The 15,376-nt window shown below is 42.8% G+C and overlaps 1 protein-coding gene and 1 pseudogene across 5 annotated transcripts in view; both read right to left on the bottom strand.

The window, feature by feature from the left end:
- The window catches only part of LOC133229675 (zinc finger protein 665-like), a 39,877-nt gene extending 33,554 nt beyond the window's left edge, over positions 1-6,323 (bottom strand). Inside the window, exons 1-2 of one of the 5 annotated variants that reach the window (XM_061386343.1) lie at positions 5,522-6,323; positions 4,917-5,003 (exon numbers count right to left, since the gene is read on the bottom strand). The gene's annotated coding sequence lies outside the window, so the exon portion shown is untranslated. Of the gene's footprint in view, positions 1-4,916 lie in introns of all 5 variants that reach the window. The other 4 variants (XM_061386345.1, XM_061386342.1, XM_061386344.1 and 1 more) reach the window with 4 other exon arrangements.
- Positions 6,324-7,010: 687 nt separating this feature from the next.
- LOC133229731 (bolA-like protein 3) lies at positions 7,011-7,441 on the bottom strand (annotated as a pseudogene).
- Positions 7,442-15,376: the final 7,935 nt, after the last annotated feature.

The following is a 15,376-nucleotide window of genomic DNA, read 5'->3' as shown; positions in this document are numbered from 1 at the left end:
TTCAATAATAGTTTAACATCAAAAATACATTAAAAAAAAAAAACTCTAAAAAGTACTGATCACCAATTCCACCATAGGGGTGGGGGAGCTTTCTTAACCAACCATCCCACATGTTGCAAATAAAATACAAAGAGTAACATAAAATAGAAACTTAATGACAAAAATAAAAGACAATCTTTTATAATGCATAAAAATATTAAAAAAGGAAAGTAGCTATGCCTTGGAAAAAAAACAAACGATGGTTCATCACTGAAGTTATCACTCCACGACATAAGTTCTGTCATTCAGTTGCTACAAACTTAAGTGTGGAGGCAGAATGATCAGTAGCACCCAGGTGACAAGCATGCAGCATCAGCAACAGTTTAGTCAACAGCCTCACAAATGTGAGGGTGTGAACCTGGACAATACCCTTGTCAGGAGAAGTTCCTACACCTCTTGTTGAGGCTCAGAGGGCATGGTGATAGTACACGTGAACAACACTATCACAGTGCCCTTCACTCAGGCTTTTCTGACATCACTCAAAGCCAGAAAAAGATGTACAGGTCAAGGTCTTCAGATACTTTCTCATATCACAGAACATGCTGACCACTATACTAAGTAGCTTCAAGTGGTAATTCTGTATGCAGCACGAAAATATTACAACCAATAAGGGAAAGTATTTTTCCTTAAAAATTTTCTCTTACCCAGTAAACCCACACCACAGAGAGTCCATGAGGAGCTTCCCCTTAAACACAGGCGGATTACCACAGCAAAGAAACTGGACATGACTTCAGACCCTAGAGCCACATATTTCAAAATCAAACTTAAAAGAAAAAATTATACAAACTAAGGAGAAAGCAAAGTCAGGAAGAGTCTACACTCCCAGACTAGACAGACCATTACAAAAGCGGAAAACTATGACATGTGGGGGTCTCATATCCTAAGACCTTGAGATGGGACTATTTGGTCCACCCAGAGACGCCAAGCTAAGAGCCTGAAAGATTCCCACATTTTCCCTTTGTTGGACTGCTCTCCTTACAGTTTTCCTAAGTAAAAGGCACAGAAGATCCAATCCACCAACCTATTCCACACACCCTGACATGTATGGCAGCACAAGGAGAACAGCAGAAATGGCTGAGGGATCTCAAGAGGCAGACAGGGACTGAGACAGTTCCACACAGGTTCTGAGGTGCCAGATAAAATCAAAGAGCAGCCAGTACTTTCCCATTTTCCGATTATACCTTCCAAATATGACAACTGTGAAGAAAGCAGCACCGGATCAGGGGTTAAGATGTTTGGGCCATCAGCTCTGATCTATGTGGACTAAGAATTGAGTAGCCAATAGATCCAAGCCCACAACGAGAAGAGGGCGCAAGGCAGCCCAGTAAGGCAGCCCACCTCATGCTCCTCACACTCAAGACCAACCAGCTCACAGCAGGGAGATGATGAGTATTGTGGATACAAACCTTGCCTTTGTGTCTGATGGAGCTGCAGCACCACTGGTGGGTGAAAGAATACATGATACATGTTGAAGGACAGGCTGAGAACTCGGGGAAAGGTTAAGCTTCCTCTGGGAATTTAATAAACAAACTTCTCTTCGGCCAAAGATCTGAGAGAGTCAATTCCTAGGCAGGTTGATAAGACTAGGGTACCTGAGGAGGAGAAAGGGGTCTGGGGCTCTCGAGGAGGATAGAGAGCGATCTGGAATTCTCAAGGAGGAGAAAAGGACAACCTTTGTTCTTTAAGCCCAGAGCTGATGATTACACAACAAAATAACTCAGCTTAAACTCTGTATTAAGCGGAGACATTTACTTTGCCAACAAAGGTCCGTCTAGTCAAGGCTATGGTTTTTCCAGTAGTCATGTATGGATATGAGAGTTGGACTGTGAAGAAAGCTGAGTGCTGAAGAATTGATGCTTTTGAACTGTGGTGTTGCAGAAGACTCTTGAGAGTCCTTTGGACTGCAAGGAGATCCAATCAGTCCATTCTAAAGGAGATCAGTCCTGGGTGTTCTTTGGAAGGAATGATGCTAAAGCTGAAACTCCAGTACTTTGGCCACCTCATGCGAAAAGTTGACTCATTGGAAAAGACTCTGACACTGGAAGGGGTTGGGGGCAAGGGGAGAAGGGGACGACAGAGGATGAGATGGCTGGATGGCATCACTGACTCGATGGACGTGAGTCTGAGTGAACTCCGGGAATTGGTGATAGACAGGGAGGGCGGGCGTGCCTCAATTCATGGGGTCGAAAAGAGTCAGACTTGACTGAGTGACTGAACTGAACTGAAAGTAATGTAACAACAATGTATCCTGCTTGAGGACATGTTTCTCCTTCTTGAGAACCTTCTGATTAATCCTGTCATCTTGAAATGTAAATTCTAGGCATGGGTCTGGTAAGACCTTGACAACGTTGAGACATTCTTTTGACTTACTGTAATAACTAATTGCGAAAGTATATAGCTCCCTTGCTAAGACTAGCGAAGGGGGGCATTCTCCATCCCCCTTCTGATGTCTATGTCAGAAGCTTTCTCTGTCTCATTTCATACTTTAATAAAACTCTGCTACACAAAAGCTCTTGAGTGATCAAGCCTGGTCCCTGGTCCCAAAGCTATATCTACTTCTTCGGAGATCATGAATTTGATGTTGTTCACCGTAAGTTATCACCTCTATGTACATTACAAGAGGTTTCCAACCACTATTAATGTTGTGCTTTCCTCTCTGCCCTGAGATCTCATCTCTGTTCGCACTTTTGATACATTCCCGTCCATTTCGGGGGTTTGTTTCGTTTTCAAAACAAGTATCTCAAACTAAAATATATGATGTATGAAAAGAGCACACCTAACATTGTTCTCAGTGGTGAAAGACTGAAAACTTTTCCTCTGAGATCGGGAAGAAGGCAAGGATGAGCACTCTGCATCACTGTTCAACAAAGGACTAAAACTCCTAACCAGAGCAATTAGACAAGAAAAAGAAATCAAAGCTTCCCAAAGGGAAAATTAGAAAGTTATCTTCTTCCCTAGAGGACAAGATCTTTTATGTATAAACTGTAGATTCCACACAGACACACACACAAAAAAACCCTGCCACATCAAAGAGCAATTTTAGCAAACTTGCAGGATAAAAAAATCAAAGTGCAAATCAGCTGCATTTCTGTACACAATGAACAATGTTAAAAGAAAATCACATAACAATTTTATTTACTATTGTATTAAAAATGGGTGAAATATTTAGGAATAATTCACCAAGGAGGTGAAACATATACACTGAAAACTACTTGCTGCTGCTGCTGCTGCTGCTGCTAAGTCACTTCAGTCGTGTCCGACTCTGTGCGACCCCATAGACGGCAGCCCGCCAGGCTCCCCGTCCCTGGGATTCTCCAGGCAAGAACACCGGAGTGGGTTGCCATTTCCTTCTCCAATGCATGAAAGTGAAAGGTGAAAGTGAAGTCGCTCAGTCGTGTCTGACTCTTATCGACCCCATGGATTGCAGCCTATCAGGCTCCTCCGTCCATGGGATTTTCCAAGCAAGAGTACTGGAGTGTGGTGCCATTTAACCATTTCTAAAAGAAACCCAAAATAAACAAATAAATCTAGTAGTCATGGGCTGGAAATCTCAGTACTCTATATTTCCAAGTTACTCAAAGTGCTCCACAGATTTAATGAATTCATTATGAAACTTACAATAGAAATGTTTGCAGAAATAGAAAAAACTTGTCAGAAGTCATAAAGAATCTCAAGGGGACCACAAACTGCAAAAATACTCTTCAATAAGTACCAAGATGCAAGATGAAGGCCACCCTTTTTAAAATTTCAAGCCATATCACAATATAATCCAGATGGTGTAGTACTGGCATAAACACGGATTTATACACCAAGGGAACAGAAGAGAATGTTCACAAACAACCATTTGCATATATTTAAAATCTAATGACAAGGATGCTAAGAAAACCCAGTGGGAAAAAAGACAGTTGCCATAACAAATGGTGAATCTATGGGTTAAACAATGAAGAGGAAACCTCACCTGCATCAAAAGTAAAAACATCTCTGTGCCAAACCACAAAATGAACACCGTGAAAAGACAAAATCTGAAGAATGAAGGCAATGAAAGTGAATTTCAAGCTTTCAGAGATTTAGATTCATGTCACAGTTTCAAACAGATGATGGAATAGCACACCATCTATCACTGATACCTGATTCTGAACTTTCCATCCCATTTCCAATCAAGATTTTGAAGTCAGTGACTCACTCACTTAGCTTCAATTACGTTAGAACAAATTTCCCTTTTTAGGTCTACTTCCAGATTTTACCAGGTACTGTGCAGTGGTGGCACCCCACTCCAGTACTCTTGCTTGGAAAATCCCATGGATGGAGGAGTCTGGTAGGCTGCAGTCCATGGGGTCGCTAAGAGTCAGACATGACTGAGCAACTTCACTTTCCCTTTTCACTTTCATGCATTGGAGAAGGAAATGGCAACCCACTCCAGTGTTCTTGCCTGGAGAATCCCTGAGACGGGGGAGCCTGGCGGGCTGACATCTATGGGGTCGCACAGAGTCCGACAGGACTGAAGCGACTTAGCAGCAGCAGCAGGGCATGTTAATACCTGACTTCCACCCACAGCTTCTTAATCCTGATTGACAGAGAGCAGACTGCACATCCAGAAAGATCCGAGACAATCCCTGCTGCCCAACAGCACTGAGACCCCTTCTCAAGCCTGTAGGTGAGAAGCCCTGCCCAGGATGGTGCCCTCCACACAAGGTCCAGGCCACTGGGTCATGGGGAGATGGGATCCAAGTGGAGACGACAGGCCCTGAGGGAAGTTCCCTGGTGAGTGTGCATGTACAGCTGTCAGGAAGGATACTTCAGAGTCAGAGATGATTAGTAAGTCCAAAGAAAGGATTCAGGGAGGACAGACTGAAAATCAACTGAGAATATGATTTTACCTGAGAAAGAGCCATTCCTGTTTTCTTTCCTTTTTTCCTCCTCTTCCCAGCTTCTTCCTCAGACAATGTAAGTTTTTAGAAGTTGATCTTGCAAGTGGAAAACAGGCTGCTTAAGGCTTAGAATCAACATCCCCCCTTCGTTTGCCACAACCACAAAAACAGGAAGACCTCACTATGTGGAACAGTCCTTTGGTGTCCACTGCCTCGGGTGGGATGCTGTTTCTGCCCTCCTATTTCTTCCCTCACACCTGTCCTGCTCCCCTCTGCAACTTGTTCTCCTCTTGCTGCTCTTCTCCCCACCCCCACCCTTCTAATTGTCCTAAATATCTACACATTCGTCTCTTTCTCCAACTTTGCTCCCTTTCTGCCTTCTTGTCACAGGCCTTCTCTCCCTGTTACACTCCCACTCTGGGGCACTCCAGGTGTCTAGGCTTACTTCCTTCTCTTCTCTTCTAGTCAACATCTATCCTTGTTTCTCTCCTAGGATCACCCCTGTCAGCCCTCCTACCGCAGACGCAGGGCCCCTGTCTCCTTGTCTCCAACTCCTGGAGATCCCACGCCTTTGTCCATTATTCTTTCACCCACCCGCTACTTTAAGGGCTAACTCTTATTTCATTTTACCATCCCTTTGCAACTGCCTCAGCCATCCTGGGCGACCCCGTCGGTTCTCTCATTGTTTTCCACTTCTGAGTTTGGCCTTTCACTCTCAGTCACTGCTTCTTCTGATCCCCCTCGCCCACGTATCTACAAAAATGATGAGTAAATGAAACGCCCGCCTATCAAAAGAGCACATTTTCCAACGAGACGGACTCGTTACGGATAAACACTGGGTATCACACGTCCAGCCCAGGGGTGAGGAAAAGGGACTGACCAGGAAGGGAGGCCTGCGGGGCAGAATGATGGGCCTCAGGAGAGGCGAGGGCAGAGAGGCTGGGAGCGAAGGGGGTCTCGGGCTGGGCGGGCTCTCCAGAATCGCAGGACAGGGGAGAGGACCCGGCTTCTCCGGGAGCGGGGCTGTCGACGCGACCTCCAGGGGCCGACAGGGTGAGGCGGTGGAGGTGGGCGTGCCCGAATCCCCCTCGCGCCCGGGGACTTTACAAGGCACAGGCGTAGGTACTAACGGTTAAGTTTTAAGCAGGAAAATATCCCGAAAGGCGGTGTCTCTGGAGCCGAAGGCCGAAAAGCAAAAGGCAAGGACAAGCCTCAGAGCGATTTCGAATACTCGACCTGTAACCGCGGCCTCTGGGTTTATTTGGGGCGGACAGCGGGGTATTTGGATATAACTTTCGGAGAACCAGCGGGACGCAGAAGATGGGCGTGGCGAGGGCGGGTTGGACGGCTAAGCGCGCAGCACACGTTTACACTAGGAGAAAAAAACTCAAGTGCCCCCGGGCGACCTTCTCTCGCGGCCTTCCGCTTCCGCAGGAAAGTGCGCACGCGTGGATTCCGAGGCGGAATTTCCGGGTCGTGGGTTGGGCGGATTGCTGCAGGCGAGGGGCGGGGCGACGAGCGTCCCGGTCTACAGCGAGAGCAAGGCGGGGCAAGGTGCAGGGAGGTATTTAGGACGATGAGATGGCTGGACGGCATCACTGACTGGATGGACTTGAGTCTGGGTGAACTCCGGGAGTTGGTGATAGACACAAAGGCCTGGCGTGCTGCGATTCATGGGGTCGCAAAGAATCGGACACGACTGAGCGACTGAACTGAACTGAATTGATGCCCCATAAATTACAGCCTGTTTTTTAGTTGCCTTTAACATCTAAATAGATAGCATATTCTTTTATAATTACAATATGGAAATGACTGTGAACAAAATAAACTTTTTGTCATATGTTGAGGAAAGAAAGGTGGTAGTAGTGAAAGTCACTCAGTCGTGTCCGACACTGCGACCCCATCGTCTGTACAGTCCATGGAATTCTCCAGGCCAGAATCCTGGAGTGGGTAGTCTTTCCCTTCTGCGTGGGATCTTCCCAAGACAGGGATCTAACCCAGGTCTCCCGCATTGCAGGCGGATTCTTTACCAGCTGAGCCACAAGGGAAGCCCTCTTTAGTAAGATATATCCAGTGTTTTAGCAACAACATCTAAGCAGCCAGGGTATGGTCAGTGTTTGGCGACAGACTTAAAAATCTGCAATCCGTGCCTATCTTTGATTTCTTCCTTTAGTGCCTGTTGGCTGCTAGACAGTTCTCTTCTCCTTAAATTCTTCCCATTTAATTTGAACTTTATACATTCCCCTACAGCCTCCTGGAAATTTTGAGGATTTGGGTCACTTTGGACTCCCCCTCCGGATGCGAGGAAAACATGCACTGCGCACAGTGGAGAAGAGGAAGCTGACTGGTTCCTTGGACCAGAGGCGCTGCTGTGGCGGGGCTCCACGCTGCCATGCCTGCAGAGGCGGCCGGCCTTCCCAGGTCGCTGTGTCACCCCGTTACACTTTTAAGACAAAAGCTTATAACTTTGTAGACCAGTATGTTGGAAACTAGGATCTGTCCTCCTAACAAGTAGAAAAGTTTCAATAAAGATTTTATTTTCCTTTTTAAAATTTTTTGAAATTACGAAAGTATGACAACACATTTACATGAGGCTTTGAAAATAGTTACAGACAGTTCCACTATATATTACAATTTTTAAGTAGACAAATTAAGGTTTTTAGTTGGAGTTTCAGTATTAAACTCTCAAAAATTAATAGAATGGACAGGAAAGTAGGATATACTAGACCTGAAAAGAATTGTGAACCAATTCAACATAATTAAGGCTTATACAATTTTCACACAAGAGCAGGATACAAATTTATTCAAGTTCCCATAGACTATTAACCAGGAGACACTGGAACATGACGTAAAACGAGGTGCAAAAGTTTCATGGCCTAAACAAAGAGTGTTGAAATCATACAGAGCCTATTCTCTTATTACTGTGAAACTATGTGAGAAGTTAAAACCAAAAGGTATCTGAAAATAACCCACATATTTTCAAGTGCAATAAATAAATAAATGTTTTTGTCAGCAGGTTCTTGTCTGCTCCTGGCAATTCAGGGGTTGGGAACCTGAGTCTCCAAAGAGTTCCTGTAGGGCAGTAATGGGATGCAGAACATTTCCTGCCATTAGAATAATTTAACCATCTTAAGAAAATAAGAAAATTTTCTGGATTTCTCTCTGTACTGCAAACTAAAATAAGAAATACAAAACTATCCCTGGAGAAAACGTGCCATTTTACAGTGACATCCTGTATAACAACTTTTCCTCTTTGTTCTTCATTCAGCTGGAAGGCCAAACTCCACATGGCTCAGTTCCAGAGACACAAGGTCAAAACCTACAGTCTGAGACTGGAGGACTAAGGTATGTGATGGGAACTTCCGTCAGTACCATTTTTTGTTTTTATTTTGAAATTGACAAAGTTTACTAACCATTGCTTTAAAAAGAGCAATTTTCGTTGATGAGTTGCTAAGTCGAATCTGACTCTGCAACTCCATGAACTGCAGCACACCAGGCTTCCCTGTCCTTCACTATTTCCCAGGGTTTTCTCAAACTTGTGTTCATTGAGTGGGTAATGCCATCCAACCATCTCATCCTCTGTCGCCCTCTTCTCCTGCCCACAGTCTTTCCCAGCATCAGGGTCTTTTTCATTGAGTCCGCTCTTTGCATCATGTGGCCAAAAAGAGCAATACATCTTTAAAAATTGATGAAAACCGCATTGTTCCTTTAGTTCACATTCTAAGCTTCTACTGCTCTCCACACAACAGGCCAATAATTGAGAGACAAGTTGCTGGGGCAGGAATAACGACTTTATTCAGAAAGTCAGCAAACCGAAAATATGGTGGACTGTACCCCCAAAACCATCTTATCCGAGTTAGAACTCAGTCCCCTTTTATACTAAAAGAGGAGGGAGTAAAGTCAAGTCAAATTCCTTTGAACCTAAGGAATCAAACAGTTAAGTAACAGAGCATAAAAGTCCATCAATAAGAGTTCCTTGAGAAACCTCAAATAACATCAAGGAATTTGAAGAGCAATGGAAGGCCATAAAAGATCATTGTATAGGGTCACTCCTCAACCCCTCCCTCCACACAATATCAGTAATCTTATTACTATTTAAATCATTCCTGTGCTGGGGTAGAAAAAATTTAAGGCTACATAATATATTTAAGATATAATTTCAACTGTTAAAAAGTACAAAGCTTATTTATGAGATGATGTTTTGTAATAAAACCATGGAGTTGCATATCCATGCACACATGCATGCATATGTAAATACACAATTGACTGAAATGAAGAGTTGCCTCTTGACAGATTTTTAAATCATTTTCTCATTATCACTTTTAGTCATATGTATTTCAGCATCTCTGGGGCCATGAAAATGAGTCAACTGTACTTAAGTTTGTCAATATTACATTTTTTTTTAAAGCTTGTTTATTTATTTAGGTTGTGCTGGTCTTTGTTACTTTGTGTGGCTTTTTCTAGTTGCACTGAGCAGGAGATACTCTGTAGTTGTGGTGAGTGGGCTTCTCATTGCAATGGCATCTTTTGTTACAGAGAACAGGTTGTAGGTGAACTGCAGGCACAAGGCTTCTGTAGTTGCAACACATGGGGTCTGTAGTTTTGGCTCACAGGCTCTCGAGCATGAGCTCAGTAGCTGTGGTGGATGGGCTTAGTTCCTCCCAGGCATGCGGAATCTTCTCAGACCAGGGAGATCAAACCCATATCCCCTGCATTGGCAGGCACATTCTTATCCACTGTACCAACAGGGACGTCTCAACTCTAATACCATATTAGTTTAAAAAAAAAGTGGTAGACATATAAAAAACACATATAGAATACTTTGAGTTCTATCTCTATAAAATACCTGTATTCAAAAATAATATGAGGGCATCTCTCCTGGTGCAATGGTAAAGAATCCACCAGCAAATGTGGAAGACATGGGTTCTGCCCCAGGATAATGCCACATGCCTCGGGGCAACTAAGACCAAGTGACACAACTACTGAGCCTGTGCTGTAATGCCCAAGAGCCCAAACTACTAGGCCCACGTGCTGAAACTACTGAAGCCCAAGATTCATATAGCCCATGCTCTGCAACAAGACACAACAAGAATCCCATGCACCACGACTAGACAACAGCCCCCACTGCTGGCAACTAGAGAAAAGACCAAGCAGCAACAAAAACCCAGCACACTAATTAAATAATTTTTCTAAAAAAATGATTTTATCCGCAGTAAATTTTAGGTATGTAGTTATTAACAAAAATCAAAGTTTATTGGTTACTTCCACAATAAACAATGAACCAAGGTTAGTAAAGTTGGGGACTTCCCTGGCAGTCCCATGGTTAAGACCTCGCACTTCCATTTCGGGAGTTTCAGGTTCAATCCATACTCAGGGCACTAAGATTCTGCAAGCTGCACCATGTGACAAAGAATATAAAAAAAAAAAAATCAGTAAACTTGGATTTCATAGTGAAAAATAGATGATGGAATGAAAAGCCCCCTAGCCCTGAGGTCTCTTTCTGAACTTTCCATTCCATTCTCAAACACCAAGATTTTCAAGGGGGTCCTTAAATGTACTATAAATACTCAGGACTGATTTCCCCTTATTGGCCTCTTTTCCAGATTTTACCACGTATTGTGAGTGTTAATACCTGATGTCCACGTGTAGCTTCTTTATTCTGGTTGACAGAGAGCAGACAGTGCATTCAGATGGGCCCTAAGCAAACTTCCTGCCCAACAGCACTGAGACCCCCATCTCCAACCCGTGGGTGAGAAGCCCTGCCCAGGATGGTGCCCAGGGGAGCCTCCTCACAAGGTCCAGGTCACCAGGTCATGGGGAGACGGGATCTAAGTGGAGATGACAGGCCCTCAGAGAAGGTCCCCGGTGAGTGTGCATGTGCAGGAGACAGACAGGATACTCCAGTCAGATTCAATTAGCAAGTCCAGAGAAGGGCATTTCAGGAAGGACAGATGGAGAATCAACTCAGAATATGACACCTGAGAAAGAGCCATTCCTGACTCTTTTTCTCCCTTCTTCCAGGTTTTTTCTCAGGCATCCTGCAGAGGTTGATACTGAAAGTTGAAAACTTGCTGTTTAATACCTACAGTCAACATTCCCCCTTCCTGAGCCCCAACTACATGTGCAGGGAAGCTCTCCATGGAGAACAGACAGTCTTCTGTGCCCACTGTCTCAGGAGGGACTCAGGACAGTCAATTCCGGCACAGAGACCAACAGAGGAGCTTTCCCACACTTTCCCTCGGATCACACTCCCCTCCTGGTGAGGCCTCACGTACCCAGCAGCAGGGGGCACCTCCGCTGACCCCACGATCCCCTTCAGGTCACACAGCAGGCCCTGGTCCATCCCCACTCAGAGCAGAGTGGCCTCCTCATCCCTGGGGCTGTTCTGTCTCAGAAGTGGAGCCTAAGAGCCTTGGTTCTCAGTGTAGGATCCAGATCAGATTTGTTGCACTGTGAACATACCTGGGACTAGGACCCACACAAGTATCTGAGGATGTCTGATAGGGCAGGGGGTACCATACATGGTTTTGCAAAATGCTTCATGGATCTCATGGGAAACATGGGTTGAACACCATTAAAGGTGGCGAACCCAGCGCACCTCCTACTTTCTTCTTTTCCAGCCTTACTGAGATAGAACTAATGAAATGGATATGTGTATACTTATCATGAATGATGTGACCATTTGACAGATGTATACACTGTGAAATATTTATCACAATCCAGTCAACACATCCATCAACTCCCAGTTTCCATGTTTTGTATGGTGAGAACTCTTAAGATTTACTCTACTGGCAAATTTAAAGTATGTAGTAACAGAATAATTTAATACAGTTAGAATGCTGCACATAGCTCCCCAGAACTTACTCATTTTACAACTCAAAGTTCATACATGAACATATTTCCATCTATAGATTGCTTTGGGTAGAATACTCATTTTCACTATATTGATTCTTCCAATCCACGAACATGGTATATTGCTCCATCTATTTGTGTCATCTTTCTTTCACTAGTGTTTATAGTTTTGTACACATAAGTCTTTTTCTTTAGGTGAATTTATTCATAAGTACTTTATTCTTTTCATTGCAATGGTGAATGGGATTGTTTCCTTGGTTTCTCTTTTTTCATTTTTAGTATATAGGAATGCAAGAGATTTCTGAGTATTAATTTTATATCCTGCAACTTTACTATATTCATTGATTAGCTCTAGTAATTTTCTGGTGGTATCTTTAGGGTTTTCTATGTAGAGGATCGTGTCATCTGCAAACAGTAAGAATTTTACTTCTTTTCCAATCTGGATTCCTTTTATTTCTTTTTCTTCTCTGACTGCTAGGACTTCCAAAACTTTGTTGAATAGTTGTGGTGAGAGTGGGCACCCTTGTCTTCTTCCTGAAGAAGTTAGATAGAGGAAATAGCATGCACAACTTTTGTGTGGTTTCTTTGAAAGACATATATTTTTAAGTCTAATACACTCTGATGTCTTGAGAAAGCCCTTGCCTACACAGTTCATGACTTCTCTTCAATATGGACTCTTATTGCTTAATACTTCAACTCAAGGTGAAACTTTTTCCACTCCGATTGCATCTGTAAGGCATTGGTCTAGTATCGTCCCCAAACTTTGCTGTTTAAGAAAATTCCTTCCTACAAACACATTTGTGTGGCTTGTCTCCAGGATATATATTCCTACATACCTAGAGAGTGAGTAGTAATTGTAAAAACTGCCATAGTCATTGCATTTCTAAGTATAAAGTATTTGATAAATCCTGAGTTTAAGGCAGCACCTAAAAGCCTTGCCACATTACATACACTTGTAAGGATCTCCCTAGTATGGATCATCTGATGATTAGTGAGATATGAGCCCTGAGTGAAGGTTTTACACATTCATTATCAGTCGTAAGCTTTTCCTTCAGAATGACTTCTTTAGGGAGTCTTAAATTGAGACTGTTGTCTATAAGCTTTCTATAAGACTGTTGTCAAGACACACTCATTACATCAACATAGCTTCTATGTATTAGAGTATGAATTTTCTCATGAAGCCTAAATGGAAACACCTGACAAAAGCCTTACGACAATGAATACATTTGTAAGGTCTCTTGCGTATGGATCCCCTGATGTCTTTTTAGGCCTGAGTGCTACCTGATGCATTTGCCCCACTTATTACATTTCCTTTCTCTGGATTATGAATTCCCGAATCATGTGACTAATGAGACAATACAATACAAGTTGTATTGAAGCAGTGGTCACATATATTACATTTACATCCTTTCTTTCATGTACAGGTTACCTTATGGTCCCCTTAAGATTTACTGCACTCTAAATGTATGGCTTCTTTCCAGTATGATTTTTCTTTTCTCATGATTTGCAAGGTTTGAATGCCTTCTAAAACATTTGCCACAATCACTACATGGGTAAGATCTCAGAATTCATTACATGATGGTTAGTTAGTTCTGAACTCAGAATCCAAAGCTTTGCCACACCCACTGTATTCGTGCAGTTTTCCTACAGTTTGACTTTTCTGAAGGTCAAAAGGATGATATACTTTACTGCATTTATTACATCTGTAAGGTTTCACTCCAGTATGGATCCAGTGATTATCTGCAAAATGATTCCTGTGACTGAAGGCTTTGACATATAAATTACATTTATATCGTTTTCCCTAATGGTCAGTTACAGATAAATGTGCATGAAAGCTCTGCCACACTAATTATATTTGCATGATTTCTCTCTAGTATGAGTTCTCTGATGAACTACAAGCCAGAAATCCGACTAAAGGCTTTGTCACACATGTTACATTTGTAAGGTTTCTCTCCAGTATCAATTCTCTGATGACTTCCAAAGTTTGCATTTTGAGTAAAGGACCGGCCACAAACATCACATTTATATAGTTTCTCTCCAGTATTAATGCTCCGATGAACTACAACATTTGCACTTTCACTAAAGGTTTGCCACATATATCACATTTATATGGTTTCTCTCCAGTAGATAGACAGAGAGCCTGATGAACTATGGATAGAGGTTCATAACACTGTACAGCAGACAGGAATCAAGACTATCTCCAGGAAAAAGAAATGGAAAAAAGCAAAATGGCTGTCTGAGGAGGCCTTACAAATAGCTGTGGAAAGAAGGGAAGCAAAAAGCAAAGGAGAAAAGGAAAGATATACCCATTGGAATGCAGAGTTCCAAAGAATAGCAAGGAGAGATAAAAAAAAAAAAAAGCCTTCCTCAGTGATTAATGCAAAGAAATAGAGGAAAAGAATAGAATGGGAAGGACTAGAGATATCTTCAAGAAACTTAGAGATACCAAGGGAAGATTTCATGCAAAGATGGGCTCAATAAAGGACAGAAATGGTAGGGACCTAACAGAAGCAGAAGAGGTGGCAAGAATACACAGAAGAACTGTACAAAAAAGATTTTCACGACCCAGATAATCACGATGGTGTGATCACTCACCTAGAGCCAGACATACTGGAATGGGAAGTCAAGTGGGCCTTAGGAAGCATCACTATGAACAAAGCTAGTGGAGGTGATGGATTTCCAGTTGAGCCATTTCAAATCCTGAAAGATGATGCTGTGAAAGTGCTGCACTCAATATGCCAGCAAATTTGGAAAACAGCAATGGCCACAGGACTGGAAAAGGTCAGTTTTCATTCCAATCTCAAAGAAAGGCACTGCCAAAGAATGTTTAAGCTATGCACAATTGTCCTCATCTCACACACTAGCAAAGTAATGCTCAAAATTCTCCAAGCCAGGCTTCAAGAGGACATGAACCATGAACTTCCAGATGTTCAAGCTCTGTTTTAAAAAGGCAGAAGAACCAGAGATCAGCTTGCCAACATCCGATGGATCATTGAAAAAGCAAGAGATTTCCATAAAAGCATCTACTTCTGCTTTATTGACTATGCTAAAGCCTTTGACTGTATGGATCACAGCAAATTGTGGGAAAATTCTGAAAGAGATGGGAATACCAGACCGCCTGACCTGCCTCTTGAGAAATCTGTATGCAGGTCAGGAAGCAACAGTTAGAACTGGACATGGGACAACAGATTGGTTCCAAATAGGAAAAGGAGTACATTAAGGCTGTATATTGTCATCCTACTTTTTTAACTTATATGCTGAGTACATCACGTGAAACATCAGGCTGGATCAAGCACAAGCTGGAATCAAGATTGCCGGGAGAAATATCAATAACCTCAGATACACAGATAACACCACACATATGGCAGAAAGTGAAGAAAAACTAAAGAGCCTCTTGATGAAAGTGAGAGTGAAAAAAACTGGCCTAAAACTCAATATTCAGAAAACTAAGATCATGGCATCCAGTCCCATCACTTCATGGCAAATAGATGGGGAAACAATGAAAACAGTGCCTGACTTTATTTTGGGGGGCTCCAAAATCACTGAAGAATGTGACTGCAGCCATGAAATTAAAAGATGCTTGCTCCTTGGAAGAAATGCTATGACCAACCTAGACA

This window comes from Bos javanicus, chromosome 18 (genome assembly GCF_032452875.1).
Source record: "Bos javanicus breed banteng chromosome 18, ARS-OSU_banteng_1.0, whole genome shotgun sequence".
In the NCBI taxonomy this organism is placed as follows: Eukaryota; Metazoa; Chordata; class Mammalia; order Artiodactyla; family Bovidae; genus Bos; species Bos javanicus.
Note: the sequence above shows the minus strand (reverse complement) of the source record. Positions and strands in the feature narration are given on the sequence as shown.